General features: G+C 33.4%; 1 long non-coding RNA gene across 1 annotated transcript; it reads left to right on the top strand.

Annotated features, from left to right (window-relative positions):
• Positions 1–5,557: 5,557 nt before the first annotated feature.
• LOC134282471 (uncharacterized) lies at positions 5,558–6,406 on the top strand. The gene is made up of 2 exons (XR_009995298.1): positions 5,558–5,706; positions 6,209–6,406. It is a non-coding gene; the product is annotated as an uncharacterized LOC134282471 (long non-coding RNA).
• Positions 6,407–18,715: the final 12,309 nt, after the last annotated feature.

Raw genomic sequence — 18,715 nt, 5'->3', positions numbered from 1 at the left:
TTTATTCGCCGACATGCTACTCTTTTTAAAAAAAAACTTGCGTGACTATAGACTCAATCTTCAGACCTGTAGGAAAGTAATTTCCGTAAGAGTAATAAACTAACCGGTATTTATTTTTACTAGCATACCTTACCAAAAAAAAAAAAAAAAAAAAAAAAAAAAACATTAAAGAAATACAGGGCGGGACCAGCTAAAGCTGTATGCATAAGTACAGCCCTGCACATCAACGAGTATAGATGACTTTCGACATAATCTTTCCCATGACTTAATTCACTTAATATACCCATCACGACTAAAATACTGAATTAAAATACTGTTATATTTTCCTGCCTTTGATAAGATGTTAGTTTTGTTCCACCTAGAGATATAAGTCTCCTACACTGTAAGAAAAAGGTTTTCAACATTCTGATTCATTTAACAATTTTACGTGTTAAAATGATGTGGGAATTTTTTTTAGCTAAAGGCCAAGGAGTTTAAAGTACAATGTACATGTAGCAATTAGAGAAAAGTCTAGCAGGTCCACCAGTAATATTGATATCAGGCTCAAAATCTAATTAAACCCCGAAAAGGAGGGAGTTCAATTAGTAATTTAATCCCCCCCCCCCAAAAAAAAACACAACAATTTATTAGCAATGAATTATTAATCACCGAACTTTTCAATCATCACTATTGAAATAAAAAAAACTGTTTTTGATAATCATATTATAATTGTAGCTCATTTTCATGCCTTTTAGGATTCCTGTGGAAAGTTCACAATAAAAAAAATGTGCTTTTAAAAATTTAACATCTTTTGGTGTGACATTATAAATTCATAATCATACATGTAACAGTTAAAAGAAGGGGGGAAAGGGGGGGGTACTTTCAGCAAGGACGGCCACTACCAACAACCAAGCCCCGAAACCCATATCCCGAAGGCAAATAAATTGAGGTGTCAAGCAAGAAACATTTTTTTTCTGCTCTTGCCTCATGTATTTAACCGCTTTTTTTCTAAATATACTAGGCCTACACATCATATCGGCAAAAATATTTAGGAGCCCCTCTTTTTATTCCATGAAAAGGGGAAAACTTAATTAAATTCTAATATAAGATCTCATAATCACACAAGTTTAATCATAGTGAATGTAAACAGTTTATATTTCCCATCCTGCATCGCTCTGTAGGCGCTTTATTTCATTGGTCAATTTCCCGAGGCGCCATTTTTGGAGGATCGAGAAGGACGAAGAAGAAGGTGTAAGCAGCTGGAAAATTTGAAAAGTTAAGATGGTTTCACCACCCAGTGTCTTTAAGACTGTGATAAAGGCAATGGCCAACGATGAAGGATTAGTGTACGTAAATTTTTGTTAACTTTTTACGGTAAATAGTTGTAATATTTGGCAACAACAAATCTTCACTATCGGAGTCAACTTTTGTTCTGACGCCATTTTGAAAAGTTGGATACCTAAGTTTTAAATTGTTAAGTGTATATATTGCAGAGAGAAAGAGAGAGAGAGAAAAAAAAAATTGAGACAGTGATATAGCATAACTTAGATTATGGAGGCCCCATTTGAAGGCACCGTGCATGTGCATGCTGTATGTTGTAAAATGGCAACATTTCACCTTTTATCATGTTAATTAAAATGTATGCTCCAATGTATGTTCTCTCTCTCTATATATAAATGAATACTTTTCGGAATTAAAAAAAATATTTTTAACCCCGCTCAAATTATCCGGATGATAATAGTTACACCGAGCATGGTTTCGTAGCTAAATTCATACTGTAGAACATCCGGTTTGAATACATGTGTTTTCTGATTTTTCGGATAGCCAACTCTTGTTTTTGGGAACTTACGACTTATGGCAAGGTATAAATTAAATATTTTTGATTCAAAACTTTGATAAAAGCATCGATATTTTTACAAAAAGTGTCTTCAATCTCAGCTTATCCGATTATTCATGAAGGATATGGTCGAAGGTCTGATACAGGATGTGATATGGAAAAGGGTATGTTTCATTATGTTTATTACAAACTTGGTTATTAAATACAGAACACTTCAAGTTGAGAAGATCAAGAAAATAAGTAAATAATCATGCACAATAAAACTACTTACATACATGTACACGGTATTGTATTGCTGAACAGATTTAGCTGTCATTAGGTCAAAATTGCAAATAATAAGAAACATGCTTCTAATCTTATATCTGTATATACAGGTAACTCTTGATGGCTTGAACTTCGATTTCTCGGAAGTTCTTGATCGCTTGAAGTGAGTCTCTGGTCCCGATTTTTTTCACTATATAACTTAATAGCAGATTTGCTCTTGATTTCTCGAACTCCTGATCTCTCGAAACCCTTGATCCCACGAAGTCAAAATGCAGTCCCGCTGTTCTGTGAATTTTACCCTTGATACCTCGAAGTGGCTGTGTGTATACCAAGTTATAATGTTCAAACTTTTGCCATAACTGTATATCTGTGTGTCTGTCTGAGTGTCTGTTGTCAACTTAAACCTTCACCATAACTTTAGAACTATACGAGATAGTGGCTTCATATTTAGTATGCATACTCCACTAAAGAAGTGCTTTCAAATGGCAACAAGGACAATGATTAAATGTGATCTTGACTGTGACCTGTATGCTAAAAAAAATTGCATTTTCGAACTTTGTTGCCGTATTTCACAAGCGCATCTTGTTTTTAGCTCTACTGGTCAGAGACCAGAAGAGCTTATGCGATAGTAATGCGTCCGGCGTCCGTCTGTCTGCAAACACTACTTCTCCTTAAATTTTAGTCTGATTTCTATATAACTTGGCACACAAGTAGACTATACTAAGATACATAATTCTGTGCATCAGTTTTTGATAAGTACAAACCAGTAGAGCTATAGTCTCGACAGAGACTTCTGGTTATTTTTTCTTCCATCCCGGTTGTTGCTAATGCTATTACATAATTAGTTTAAATTAGAATGCAATAGTACCTGGACATAATTTATCATTTCAGAGAGAAGAAAACTGTGTGACTTTAAAAGAAAACCAGTGAGATAAAATCATAGAAAATGTAAGATGATTCAGGATGTGGTCATTTGGTAAGTGGTAATTCATTCATGATTAGTATGTGTATGACAATTGCCTGAAAAAAAAAAAAGATTCTAAATTTTATTTAAATACTGAACTGTAGTATATCAGCTGTGAGCTACAAGAAGTTTTATGTAAAAGCTAGGGCTGAAACAATTTGCCCCCCTCCATGTTATGTGTGTATCGCTATGATTGACACAATCAGTTCTCTAATACATACACTTCAATAAAACTTTGTCGTCTTGAACCTGAATTGAACAGGAAAAAACTCTGAGATCTCTCCAAAAATTTGGATGAAAAAAAGGAAATGCTTATTAACTGATTTCTTGCTGGTCAGTATTTTGATTACTTAAAGGAAGCTCTAAAAACTGCACATTAAAGAGTTCTACTTTAATCTCAGGTAGTTTTATGAAGTTAGAGTGATCTGCCGATAGATTAAGATTATGAAAAATGTTATTTTACAGTCAGTTAAATTATTTTTAATAAATTAAATTATTTTTAGCATTATTTAAAATTAAAAAAATAGGAAATTAATTATTTTCATAAATTTTACCAATGTAAGTAAACAGCAATGATTTCTGCTTACAGATAGTCCATTGTCTTTGAAAATTTCTTGGGGAAATGAGGCACATACCACATGTTCTAAATGCATAAAAAAGGCTCATTATGCACATATTTATATGAAATATCATAGATTTTTTTCTCTTCAAGGAATAATTTCTGCAAGTCATTAAGTTTTTAGAGTTTCATTTATTTTATAGATATAATGAAATTATTTGAAGTATTAAATTTTGGTAAATTTTATGATACTAAAAGGTTATATGGATGAAAAAACAGCATGCGTGTATGACAATAGGGCTTAAATTTTTAATGTCTCTTAATTTTTCAGTGACATTAAAACAGGAATTGTCATCACCAATAGACAAATTTCTCATTTCTAAGAGTTTTCTCCAATTGTCGGCGTATCGCTCATTTTTCCCACTTAAATTTGTCCTTTGTAAGTTACTTGTTAATATTTTCAATCTTCAAAAATATTGGACAATACGATCTGTATCTGTATTGCCAGAGTATGGGGGCAACATGAAAATCATAATGAATATGTTCATACAGATTTTATTTCTAAGATATTGTCCCTCAAAGTTGATACGGTTAAAGAGGGAAAACAGCGTCTTAAGCCAGTTGACCCCATATCGACCCTGCGAAGGGGAATAACTTTTGTAAATGTGAAAGTCCTTTATGGTATATCATATAGATCTAAAACTGACTGAATTTTGATCAGCCAATTCATGAACATGATGAATGGATGTAAATATTGTTGGTCAATATATGTAAAAAAAAAATTAAATTACTTGTTTATATATACATTTGTGGTATCTCTCCCATTGAAGTTTATAAACTTGTTATTTATTTCTTAAATAAACTGAGCGTACATGCAATACCGGTATAAAATTACTCATAAGATACATGTATACTTAAACCATGATAAAATCATATGTGTCCAATGCAGCATATGATAAATCATTAACATATGTGGTAGGATTTGATTGTACATAGTTAGTAAATAACGATAATTCTTATTGGTTACGATCGTTTGTTTTACATTCGGAAACTTTCTAGCTTTATACAGTGATTTGGGTAAAGCCCTTGTCTGGGTTATACATAGGACATAGATTTTGATTGGTTAAGAGAGACACACCTTTAGACCGCGGTGTATTTAAAGTCCAGCATTTCACGATTAGATCAGTTGGCTTGGAACCTTCTCAAAGGTTCGTGCCAGCTCACTTTTTGATAAGATGGGTAATTGGGTTGATCCCGGTCTCTGTCTCTGTTTCATTCAATATGATTATCTCGTTCATTCGTTCATCATTATCCATTTTGTTTTCCTTATTTTTATGTCGATTTTCTAGTTCCTTATTTCTATTTTTGGTAAACCGGTTAGGTTAGGCATAGTAAATTTATCGTGCAGGGATGGGTAATTTTCCCTTGGACTTAGCATTGGGTAGGATGGGCTCTGGACATTGTACATTTGTTAGGTAGGCACTTATTTTTATTGAGGCTCGTGAGTGAAAGGTCGTTAGTACATCAGTTTTTCGTTGTAAATATATAATGTAAAATAAAATATTTTTGTGCTGTTAATAAAATACATTTGTGGCTATAATAAATATTTGTTAATTTTCAAACTCTTGTTATTAAAATTTTTGGGTTAGTAAGTCACTTTCGTGACAATTTGAAAATCAAGAGGTTTATTGGTTAGTAAGAAATTGGAATAAAACGCGAATTACTATTATTGATAAAGAAAGTGTGTGTTATTAAAGAGGTATTTTCATTCGATCATTTTCGCTACACTGGTATCGTGGAATTTCCTAAATTGCATTGATACCATGTAGCGAATTCCGGTTACATTGGTGCTGTGAGTGGTACCTTAGTTTGAGGGTAAAACCAAATCCTGTCACACATACAAGTACATGTGTATATATACTGTAATACATATAAAATTGCATTATTTTTAGGTCCTGTTCTGTGGATGCCCTAAGACAGTGTCTACCCATCACTCCATCTGAAATCACTTGTTCTGTGCATATTTCTCTCTCAAACTTAAACTACAAAGAGCCTGTGAATAGAGGATGAAGAGTGACCTTGGACTAATTTTCTAGGTCAAAGGTCAGTATCAAAATCTACTGTATATCTTTATTTAAAATTGTAGTCCAGAGTATATTTCTCCCCTGGTGTAATCTACCTTTTGTGCAATGGGGTGGAGGGTCTGCAATGATCTTCAACCAATTTCTAGGTCGAATATCAAAATTAAAAAAAAATCTCTCCCTAATATTTTTGTTATCATAAAGGGTATGTTTTCTCTCAAACTAATCAAACTTAAAGCAGGGTTCTTAGTATGAGATACATGTAGTAATATATTCTCAATGACATAATAAGGCTGAAAACATTATTTATATTATGTTATTTTTTTTCGCTTATCATAAAGCATTAAATATTAAAGAGATACATTAAATGCTGAAATCATATGTATCATGGTCATGGAAAGGAATCATTGATATTGGTATATTAAACAAATGTTAAAGGACATTGACTAATCTTTCAGATTTCTAAGTTATATTCAAGCATTATAATTCTGACATCATATAATAATTTTGTATGAATATTACAGATCATAGGTGATGTGAAGAAAACCAGGAAACTGATGTTGAAAGAAGTACTTAATGACCCGTATGAATGGACTTAAATGTGAAAGACTGTTCCATTGTTTATCTAAGATATATGAATTTATTTAATATTTTGATATCATTGAAAAATTCAGTTACAGTTTTTGTACATCAAATGAATTATTAAACATATAAAATGGTAATGCTTTTTTCTTTTACATGCAATAAATTTTTTTGATAGACTTTTAAAAGAATACGCATTATTTCACATTGCTTCCTTTAGAAAAGTTAGGGAATCTTGAAGTTTCCCAGTAATTTCCACCAGGAATGGGACTCCAGATAATTCCACCAAGTTTCTGCCATACAGAAAGTGCTACACAAGTTCCATATAGTTTCCTGAGTCAAGGAAACTTCAGGAATCATAAGGTTTCACGAGCTTCCATGTAGTTTCCCATAAAAGAAAACCTTAAGATTCCATCAAGTTTCCATTCCACAGAAACCACTACGCTCATATTCCTTATGGTTTCCTGAGTCAAGGAAACTTTAGGAATCCTGAGGTTTCCCGAGCTTCCATGTAGTTTCCCGTATAAGGAAACCTAAAGATTCCATCAAGTTTCCATTCCACGGAAACCCCCTACGCTCCGATTCCATATGGTTTCCTGAGTCAAGGAAACTTTAGGAATCGTGAGGTTTCCCGAGCTTCCATGTAGTTTCCCGTAAAAGGAAACCTAAAGATTCCACCAAGTTTCCATTCCACGGAAACCCCCTACGCTCCGATTCCATCAAGTTTCCTGATTCTGGAAACCAGTGGAATCTTCAGGTTTCCCATTATGGGAAACTACATGGATGTTCGGGAAACTTCAGGTTTACAGAGGTTTCCGTGGTTCGGGATACCTTATGGAATCGGAGCGTAGGGGGTTTCCGTGTCACGGAAACTTGGCGGAATAACCTAGCATCCGCTACGGAAACCACTGGGAAACATGATGTAAACTTGAGGTTTCCATGTGGTTTCCATAAAGTTTCCCATGATGGGAAACCGCTTTTTTCACCCAGTGCTTAAACAAAATGCAAAGCGATAAAGGCTTGCAGGTTTTAATAAAAAGATATAAAGAAATAAAATAGTTTAAGTTTATACAGTATTTTATGAATATAAATGAGAAATAAATCACGTGGTAGCAACCTCATGAATAAATTGTACACCATTTTTCCATATGTGACTTTTCTCGAGACTTCTGATATTGTCTCAGCAATTTTTTTTGATAGTGTTTAATAAATTACAGAAAAGCTTGCAGTCTCCTATTACATATTATAAAGTTTGAATATCTGCAAGGCTAATGACCTTTCTGCTTTAACAATCGTGAATGGAATACATGTAACTGTAGGGTACATGTAAATATTAACCCCAACTATTTTTATTTTTAAATCCTGTTATAAAATCGTTTCTGAACAAAATAAAGATCATTATAAACACAAGTCATTTTGCTTACAATTTCCCTATATAACCCTTGCATGAATACCTGACTTAATTTGATATTTTAACTCTTGTGCAAAAAAAATATATATATACAAAGCCTACCAATATGAAAAGGGGAAAATGTCCTTATCAGGTGTCAATTTTAATATCAATTTTGCACCATTCTGTGTCGCTCAAATTGCACTACATTACACTTTTTTTAGTTCAAAATCTAAATTTTCGTTAGTGCAAATACCGTTAAGACCTTCATAGTCCTTTACTTCTTTGTGCATCTTTCAAAATTGGAAGGTTGAAAATATCATTCTCAAAATATTTGTATCAAGTTCATAATTTACTTTATAGTGTAGATCAAATATAAATGTAGGTTTTACCTTTGTTAACAGAAATCTACATTCAAAGGTAAGATTTAATTTTTTTCATTTGTACTAGTTTAAGATTCAATTGGAATGTTTTTACAATGTAACATATTAGGAACGTTTTATTTTAACATTTCTTCTTCTAAGCGAACCTCCGCTTCATAAATGACACTGTTTAATGAAAATTGCGTTTGTAAATATGTTAAGTCTATTTAGTAACGAATCAAATATTAACTTCTTAAATTTCAACTAGCGCCAACTTAAAATGTTTTACATGTGACTGTTTCTTTTTTCTGAAAATAAAAATCTTTAGAGCTGGGTGTCAAATCTAATAAAATCGCACAGTAAAATAAAAGTTGGATAACAACTTTGACGGTCACCCTTATAGTTAGAACAACATGTAAACGTGAAAAAAAATTAATTTCTTAGGAAAATCAGAGGAAATCTGTATTTGATCTACCCCTTTTCTTTTATATAAAATAGTTTCCTCAATCAATTTATACCTTAAAGTTTAAAGGCAAATACAGCAAGGAAGGAAAATTGATATATAGACTGAATTTTAATTATTTGTAGTTTCATGTTTATATCAAAAGACATGAATACTTTTTTAACTACTCTTACAGAATGAAGAAAGTTATTCCCAGTATTTTCTACGTCATGATGTCTGCTACGGTTACTTGTGCATATGGTAGGAAAATGACATTTAATGTTTATTCACTTTTGCCTATACATAATTGAGTTTTTACTATTTTTTTAATTTAAACTCTGGTTTAATATTTATATAAATATTTTATTTCAACCATAGCTTTTGCAATAAAAATCAATTTCTACAAAATGACATAATCATAGCATGTAATGTATCTAAAGTAAAAGAAAAAAGCGAAAGTCAGTGTGGAATAATTTTGCACAATAAATGATTTAAAATGAACCGAAAAAGTGCTATTTTCTCCGCATACAAACTACACAAATACCATTGTAAAACATAGAGATAACAAGCATTATTAAAGCTCAAAAACCAATTCAGTACAAATCAGAGGCACAGCAAACGCGGGCCTCAAAAATACTTGTGTCGATATGATATATCCGGATGAAATTGAGATAAAAGATACAACAGAGTCTGACACATCTATTTCATATTTGTATATTTTACTTGACAAAGACGTTAATGGAGATCTAACAATTAAACTCTATGATAAAGGTGATGATTTTGCATTTTCAACCATCAATTAGGCTTACTTATACAGCAATATATCTTCATTACCTACATAAGTTTTTTTTTATATCTATCAGTTATTTCGATATGCAAGAGCATGGTCTACATATGTGCTATTTCTCAAACGAGGTAAATTATTGACAAACAAGTAGATGAAACAAGTTCTATGGTCGATACATGATAGCAAATACAATTTATCATAGAGTCAAGTGCTGACTTACGTTTTTCATACTATTTTTTTAGTCCTTTATTTATATACTGAATAGACGATGGTTTTTTTTAGGTATCTCCAGATCATGACAAGGAGCAAACGGCGGTCGTGACCGGTCGGCTGGGGATGCTCACTTCTCTGTGGCACCTGATCCCATCTTTGATGTTTCGCCGGATCGTTTTTCCTCTTCTCCTATAGTGTCTTGTTTAATGGACTTGTGAGCTTGAGTACTGTTCGTTATCTCCATATATATTCCATATCAAAAATAAGATCAGCTGCCGTGAAGGATCATGTTCTGTATTCTTCAGCTTTCGAACGAAAACACCTGTTGTTTGCTCCTTGTGATGATCGGAAAAACAAGAGTAAAAATCTACAATCAATTGAGTGTGTATATAAAGGCCTAAAAATTTCTATAGAAAAAGTCTATGACATATCGGGCACGGGATGCCAGTAAAGCAGTCACGTCAGCCCTACTTTATTGTAGTGTGCTACGATAGCGGCCGCGGGTAGTCTGGGTAATCAACAGTATAAAAGATCGTTCGTAGAAAGCTGGCAGTTGCCAGTTGGAGCTCAAGAGAGAAGGACGGATAACTACGACAAGGTACGGTTGTATTTAAAGACAATTGCAGTACAGTATACTGTATCTAGTATACAATACCGACCGGACACAACCTAAAAGCGAACCCTAGGTTCACTCTCTGGGTCTGCTTCGGGTTCGCTCGGGGTCCGCTAGGGCTGACCCCGAACGAACCCTTAGCGGACCCCAAGCGAACCCGATGTGGACCCAGAGTGAACCCGAAGCGGATCCAGAGAGCGAACGCCAAAGTCAGTAGGGGTCCCAGAAAGCGAACGTGCGTTTGGTATTTCTTTATAGAGCTGTCAATCAGGATTAGCGATTAACCAATCAGCGCGTCGACCAATCAAAATGGCATATTGATATGTCGATTGGGCTAAAAGATCGAATGTGTGATTTTATTCGAAATAAATCCAAAGATTGTATATACAAGCAAAGCGTGTGAATGTACAGTATAAATCTATTATGATTGTAAAATATTATTTTATATTTATTTATTTTAATTCTCCGGGCTGTATGTTATATTCATTTATTTTCATTTTTTAAAACAATTAATAAATTATTTTAATTTTCCATGAAGAATGGTACAAGGACACAGGCCAGATCCATATTCATTAATTTTTGTTTTTTTATGTTACGGATATGAAATCCTAAAACTATCTGTATATACCGGTATTGACTTGTACATTCTTACATGTTTTGACATCAATCAGTTTTAATCATTCCCTAAAATTCGTTGATCCATCTCTACCTTATAGAATCATTTGATTGATTAAGGATCTATACCCAAATACACGGACCCTGACACGTAACAAGTCCATCAGCATATGATAAAATGAGATATTAAATTTGCAGACAAGGTTTTATTACAAATGAGAAATGCTAAATTTCAACAAAACTGTTTATACGAGTATTCTTGTTTCATACAAGTAAGGAAAATTAACGACTTATAGATGAAATCACAATCATTATCAAAAAGCGCCTTAATGTTTATATATGTATAGTAACAGCAAAATCATATTGCCTAGGGACAACTTTTCATTATATACCTTTGGATAAAATAACAACCCTAATAATGATAAATATAATGTTTTTTTTCATAGAAAACTTAGCATTACGGAAACTTGCCAGGCAGAAGGCCAATTATTCACAATCCCGGCCATGGGGAGCAGAAAGGCTGTGGATGGGAAGTATACTGACCGAGGAGCACTAGGTAACCAGTGTACAATATCAGCAGACAAAGAACAGACAGCAGAATGGAGAGTAGATCTAGGGAGTTTAGTCAGCTTCAGTTACATCAACATCTTCTACAGAACGGATAATCTACAAAGTATGAATGTTTTTAATATACAGTATTCAGTAAATGGGTCAAGGTACGAGGGTGATCAAAAGTTTTTTGGACTTACATGTCTGTCATTAAATCGAAATCATTTTTAAAATGGTGATTTCAGCAAACCAAAACAGACAACATGTACAAACAATACATGTACAAGGAAGTAAGAGAGACGGTTAATGCTCGGCCCTTAAAATTAATTACTTTTTTATTTATTCAAATGACTTTTACCATAGAATTTCACTGTTTCATGCGGTAACCAGAAATCGAGCAGCTTCTTCCCTCAATAAAATAAAACGATGAATTTTCTAGACTCCACGTGGCAGAAAACGCCACATTGGCTTCCTATTGTTCGAATTGTGTTCTTTACAAACTAAACAGGATCAGTAAATCGACATCTTATCTTCAAAGACTTGGAAAAAACATCTCGAATTTATGTACGTATATATAAACAGCATATTTTTTCTTATACACGTCGATTATAATCAATCTGTTTTATTTCAGGTCCAAGTGTGTATACTAGCAGATTTGCTGGATTTTCCCTTTATATTTCTAACACTACTTCAAAATGAGATACAGAATGTGAGTGGTACACCTATAGAGGACCAGAGAATCATCTGTTCTGTGTATTGACGTTATGTGATATATTACAATGAACGGAGGCAAGACGTGGTTTACCCTGCGTACTACTCTACGCACGCATTCAATGAATTGTGTGAATTGGAAGTCTACGGTAAATTGCAGAACATAACTGCATGTTTTACTCTTCTTTTTCAATAAAAAATGTTTAAGAAAACAAAATCTTTCAAATATATTAAATATATATATCAAATATATTTATTGCTCATTGCTAATTCAAGGAATTAAAAAAACAAGTTCTTCATGAATAATCTGCTTTTATGCTTTTTTAATAGATAATGAACTTGAAAATTAATATTATTTAAAGATAATCCGGAAAATTTTTAGTTTTAATGAACAGATATCAAAACTTAAATATTTCATAAACAGGGTGCCCTTTTCCTGGATATTATGGAGACTATTGTAATCAGAAATGTCCAGCAACGTGTCAAAGACTGCAGTGTGACTCCGTAACAGGGCAATGTTAAAAGGGATGCTCATCAGGATATACTGGTTTGCACTGTAGTTATAGTAAGTAATGTCTTTCCATTTGTCGAAAATATACCCAAGAGGCAATAAGGAATATAATATATTTCAAGCCGGGTAATTGCATTGTCCATTGGATTTCGATATGCTAATTTTAAACAAAACTGTTCGTATTTTTGTTTCATCAACGTCTTTGTCAAAAGCATATCTAGATTTAGAAATTGTTTGTATAAAAAAGCCTGCATTTGTGTGTCGAAATAACTAGATCAACACAATATGCAGCTGATGATATATTGCTACACATGTAACAAAAAAAATACCGGTCATTAAATTTATTAAGTCGCCATTGTTATCATAAAAAAATCTTAATGTATATATACAGAGTAACAGCGAAATTAAGTTACATAAAGTAGTTTTTCATTACATATCTTTGCCTAAAATTAATAACTCTAATGAAGTTTTTTTTTCAAAATGACAAGTGCATTACTGTCTTTTTATAGAAAATTTAGTATTACGGAAACCTGCCTTGCAGAGAACCAATTACTCAGGAGCATGGCCGTGGGGAGCAGACAAGGTAGTAGACTGGGATTATACTGACCTTGGAGCAACAGGAAACCAGTGTACCATATCAGCAGCTGAGCAATTTACAGCCGAGTGGAGAGTGGATTTAGGGAGTGTAGTCAGCATCAGTTACATCAACATCTACAGAACAGATAATCAACCAAGTATGCATGTTCTAATATTCAATAACTGCAATATATGCACAAGACTATGTTTAACGCATAAAAATAGGGATTTCCAATTTACTGCAAGCATTTCCCTTCAAATTTATAAATGACTTACACCATAAAATTTTACTATTAATCAACTTCTTCTCTCAAATAAAGATAAAACGTTGACTATTCTTCACTTGAGAGAGGAAGCGAATGATGATAATGAGGTGACAGAAAAACGTTATGTGGATTCTAAAATTGTTTTCTTTAAGAAAAAGAAAAACAGGATTAGTAAATCTACATCGAATCTTCGCAGACTCGGAATTTATGTCCTTGTATTTAAAAACATGTAAGTTTTTATACAAACCTATTTAAATCGATCGGTTTTATTTCAGGTCCAAGTTTGTACACTAGCAGATTTGCTGGATTTTCCCTCTACATTTCAAACACGACTTCAAAAGATGATGGTTTCCTTTGTTTCCATGAGATACAAAACGTAAGTGGTACACCTATAGAGGACCATAGAATCGACTGCTCTCTCTACGGACGTTATGTGATATATTACAATGAAAGGAAACCGAATGTGACTTATCCTAACTACTACTCTCAGTACGCATACAATGAGTTGTGTGAATTGGAAGTCTATGGTAAATTATAGAATATTACTGCATTTTTTTCGGTTAAAATGCAAAACGAATCCAAAAAGCGGTTGCAAGCATAATACAAATTATAAAAGAAATATAACTTCTAAATAGATATCCTGAGTTTTGAGTTTTTGAGTTACTTTTCAATATACTTAAATTTTGTGAATAATCTGGACAGATAAAACTATTTATAAACAGAAATTAAAAAATAATTATACAATTTTGTTAAATAGGATGCCATATTCGAGGATATTACGGAGAATATTGTAATCAAACATGTCCAGTCAATTGTTAGAGACAGCAGTGTGATGTCGTAAATGGTGACTGTGTAAATGGTTGTTTACCAGGATATATAGGTCTGCAATGTGGTGATAGTAAGTGATTTCCCTCCATTTGTTGAAAATATTTCCAAAGAGAAATAATATATATGTTTTTTGCAATTTATATGAATGCTCAATTAATCCTGCATGGCACCCGATCCCACCTCTGATGTTTTACAGCTCAGTGTTTGCTCTACTCCTCTTTTGTATTGTTTTATGGACTTTAATATTGAATTCTGCTCGTTATCTCCTTCATTTAATAAGTAAAACACTGAGGAGTCAGAAGATTATTTTATTTTAATCCCCTTAGCTCTGATTTGGAAGGGGTATAGAAACGCGTTTATGTGTGCTTTTGCGTACATAAAATCATTTGAAACTAAGTTTATCTACATTTTCTGAATAGCAGCTAATGGCGAAGATTGGGGGTTTTCACATCCATGCCAAAAATTAAGTCAAACTCCAAGGTCAAAGGTCATTTCTTTATTATTTAGAGGAACGCCTTTTCACAAAGAATACACTTGTGAAATACGAAAGCCTTAGTTCTCGCTGTTCAAAATTTATGGCCAAGGTTAAAGTTTTTAGGAATTGGGTCAAAATTTAAGATCAATGTCAAAAATATGTAAACCCATTGAAAAGTTGTGTTACAATGAATGCACATGTTAAGTATGAAAGCTCTAGATGAGCATGTTGCAAAATTATGACCAAGGTTTAAAATTTGTTTTTTCTTAAGCGGGTTAAACCCTAAGATCAATATAAAAGTGTCTGATTTGGTGGTATCCAAGAAAGGTTTTGTCACAAGGAATTGTGAAAAATTAAAGTTATAGCACCGCATAGTAAACGTTATTGGCAGCGTTTAAGTTTTTTTTGCGGACATACAGACAAACATACAGACGGTCTGACAAAAACGTAAAAACAATTTTATACCCAAAGATCTTCGATTACGTTTTTTTTTTTAAATCCCCCATCAATTTTCAGAATGTGACGGAGGAACATACGGTGTTAACTGCACTCAGTACTGTGGTCACTGCTTAAACAATGAACAGTGTCATTATATCAGCGGTACTTGTTTACACGGGTGTTCTCATGGATACAAGGGACCTGGCTGTAAAACGAGTAATTTATTATCTGTCTATATTTTTTTATGTTTAACCATTTGCATTGTATACTCTCAGTCTTAGAATATCTTTTCTACAGAGTGTGACGGGAAAATATACGGTGTAAACTGCACTCAGTCCTGTGGTCATTGCTTACACAATGAACAATGTCATCATATCAACGGTTGTTGCTTATATGGATGTTCTCCTGGATACAAGGGACCGGGCTGCAAAACTAAGTAATTAATTATCATCTTTGTTCCTGAGAAATGATATAAAAATGCACATTATTTGCACTTGTATATAATGTAACGTAGTAAAATACCCGATGAAAGAAAGGCCCTGTATTAGAGCCTTTATAATTCACAGTGAAAAATTATATCTTTCATGGTTTTATATTCCAATCAAGCATAAAAACTTACAACAATATTTTGACAGAATGTGATGGTGGTATGTATGGACACAACTGTAACAAGATTTGTGGACATTGTGTAAACAATACACAGTGTAACCACGTCAACGGGACATGTCAAGGAGGGTGTTCTGTAGGCTTCAAAGGATTCCTATGTGAACAAGGTAACTGTTAAAATAAATGTTAAAAAAATAAAGGTAGGAGACTCACTTATTAACACTAGATAAGGAAATGCTTCACAGTAAATTTAAAAAAAACAGTGGAGGTGTCTTTTTCTGAAGAACCGTGTCTTGTTTATTCCAAATAAATAGTTTTAGAGAGAATAAGCATAGGCATAGGGTGAATGAGTTTTACTTCCTACAAGCAACTATTCCCAAGAGAAACAGAAACTATGAGAGATTTAAATAGTTTGAACTAGTGAATAGGTTGAAAAATTCTTTAGGGGACTGTATTTAAAGGGGGATATATTTTAATGAACATAAAGCTTTGAAATAGTAAGAACATTGACTTTGTTTATAAGGCTCATTATATAAATTGTATCTCAAAAGAACAGATACTAAATTCTGCAAGTGGTAATCAAACCTATACGTGTACTCATAGTTCCCTTTTTAAGGAAGAATTTTTTTCAAAATCATATGATTTTGAACTACCATATATATACTGGAATCTGAAACTTCATAAGAATCGCAACAAACAGAAATACAAAGCGCGTTCCAGTAAATGTTCAACCAAGCCTCTTTCTTAACTCCTCACTTAGATATTAACAGTTTTAAAGGGGAAATTTCAAGAATACTGTTCTACAAAATATTCAAGAAGTGGTGTAAATTAGATTTGGATACTATACTTTCATCACCTGCGTACGGAGTTTATGTATCTCAGTTGATTTCATACGCAAACACGCTCTACGTATGAACAGTTTAAAAGAGGTATATTATTGTCAAACAAGTTGATGAAACAAAAATTTCAGCAGTCTCGTTTAAAGTCATCATTCGTAAGTTCTATGGTCGCTATAATGACCTTGTCAGCAAATATAATCTATCATTGAGTCAAATGCTGACGCACATTTTTCATACTCATTGACAAGGAGCACACAACGGCTGTGACCAGTCAGCATGGGATACTCACTCCTCCATGGCACCTGATCCAATCTCTGGTGTTTCAGAGGTTCTGGTTAGCTCTGCTCCTATTTTGTATTGTTTTATGGACTTTTGATCTTGAATACTGTTTGATGTCTCCATATCCTTTATTAGCAACATCCTCATGAAAGAAAGGTAAAATTGGTTAGATTGATATTCTTCAGGAGGGTTTGAGTAGATAAGACTTCTGTTATTAGAATTATTATCTAACAATCAAAAGACGTATACATTCATGTAAAAATATTTTTCTTCTATTTTTTTCAAATAACAAATTCTTTGGCTTTGATACGACGACATTAAACTGACTCCATTCAAACATTTTATCCACAAAAGCAAGGGATTATCTTAAGAATATGTATCGTACCCGCCAGAGAGGTAATTTCTACATCTCTCGTCATCTTTGTTTAGATTTTTATTTTATCCCGCTTCAGATAATTTTGTAGATAGCTGATAAGATAAAAGTTTATCACATGACACCCTGAAATATTCCGTATCAAGTCGCCGTCAAAGATTAATATTACAATCAAGCACGCAAGTCCGTTCGTAGCATCCTTATTGTAAGATAGGAATAATTACAGACAACAGAAAAAAGAGAGATGACTCATTTTTTGTTCTAAATTCTATTGATATTTTCTTCCATCATACTCAATGCATATTGCCACATATAAATAATGCATATTATGTGTCCTGAATAGTTTACTAGACATAAAAAATACATATAATACCTAGAAATAAAACACATCAGATCACTTCACATCTTAAAATTTAGATTCCACATATGATTCACGTCACATGTCCCAATTTTCTAAGTCCTTGGAAGCAGGCATTCAATGATCGGCACAAACAGGCGAAGTGTCCGTCACTCACAGATAAATAATCCATACACAATACTAATAAATAAAGCACAGTCACTTCACATCATTTGAATCATGTCACAATTATCCCATTGCCTTCTATCTCAACTAGTCCTTGGACATGGATGCATACACAGAGCCAAAAATACGGAGGAAATGTCCAGCACTAACTTCTCTTACGTCGTATTTGTCCCATGCCTTGGTCAGCTCTTCTGCACAGTCGTGGTGGATTTCCGGCACAGGTTGTCGCTGTGGACCTTGGCCTCCACTGGTGTGGTAGGAATTGGAGGGCCATCAACTGCTTTAAGTAACGGTGCGTTGCTTCATTTCTCATGTAGGTGGGTGCCATGCCAAGGTCTTGGATGGGTATTTGAATTCATGTAGATGAGTAGAGACTCATTTGTTTAAAATTTTGATCATTTTTTTCCTCCCGCCCTCGTAGGTTATGAAGTATGTAGGAGACGTTAAACTTAGAATTAATTTCGGCCACCCTAATCATCAAAACTAGAATGCAATTGATGCTTATTCCATTTCATACTTGTCAGCTATTTCCTTTAAAAAGGGGGGCCTGCAAGTTAACAAGAACAACACAAACCTGAAATATTTTAGTTGACAAGTGTCGTAAGTCTGTTACGCTTTATCTCTTATCCGCAACTCCTCTTATACTACCGAGTAAAATTAATGAAACTTTCACAGAATTTTTATTACATATTGCCATTGTTCACCTCCTATTTTTCTTTTTTATTCGACACGTATTTTAGGTTTCCCATAGCAAAACATTACCTATGACGTCACATATAGAAGCTTCTGGATAACATTTGATAGGACCAGTTATTCCTCTTTACACATTACAGTTAAACAATATATAGCAACACAGGTACACAATGGGAGGCGGGGGTATCATTTAGTGAGCTCATTGCTCAAAGTACATCTAGTTTCTTTTGTGGACAAGTCTTGCCTGTAAGAAGATTGCATGATCGTAGTTTTTTTAACAATACAAATCGTTAAAGACAAAAACATGCCAAAGCGGGGGTATATTTTTATTTCTGATTGTTAATTCATTTTTCGCTTTTT

This window comes from Saccostrea cucullata, unplaced genomic scaffold, assembly GCF_032062105.1.
Source record: "Saccostrea cucullata isolate Sc308-1 unplaced genomic scaffold, CSIRO_AGI_Scuc_v1 ctg1137, whole genome shotgun sequence".
NCBI lineage: Eukaryota > Metazoa > Mollusca > Bivalvia > Ostreida > Ostreidae > Saccostrea > Saccostrea cuccullata.
Note: the sequence above shows the minus strand (reverse complement) of the source record. Positions and strands in the feature narration are given on the sequence as shown.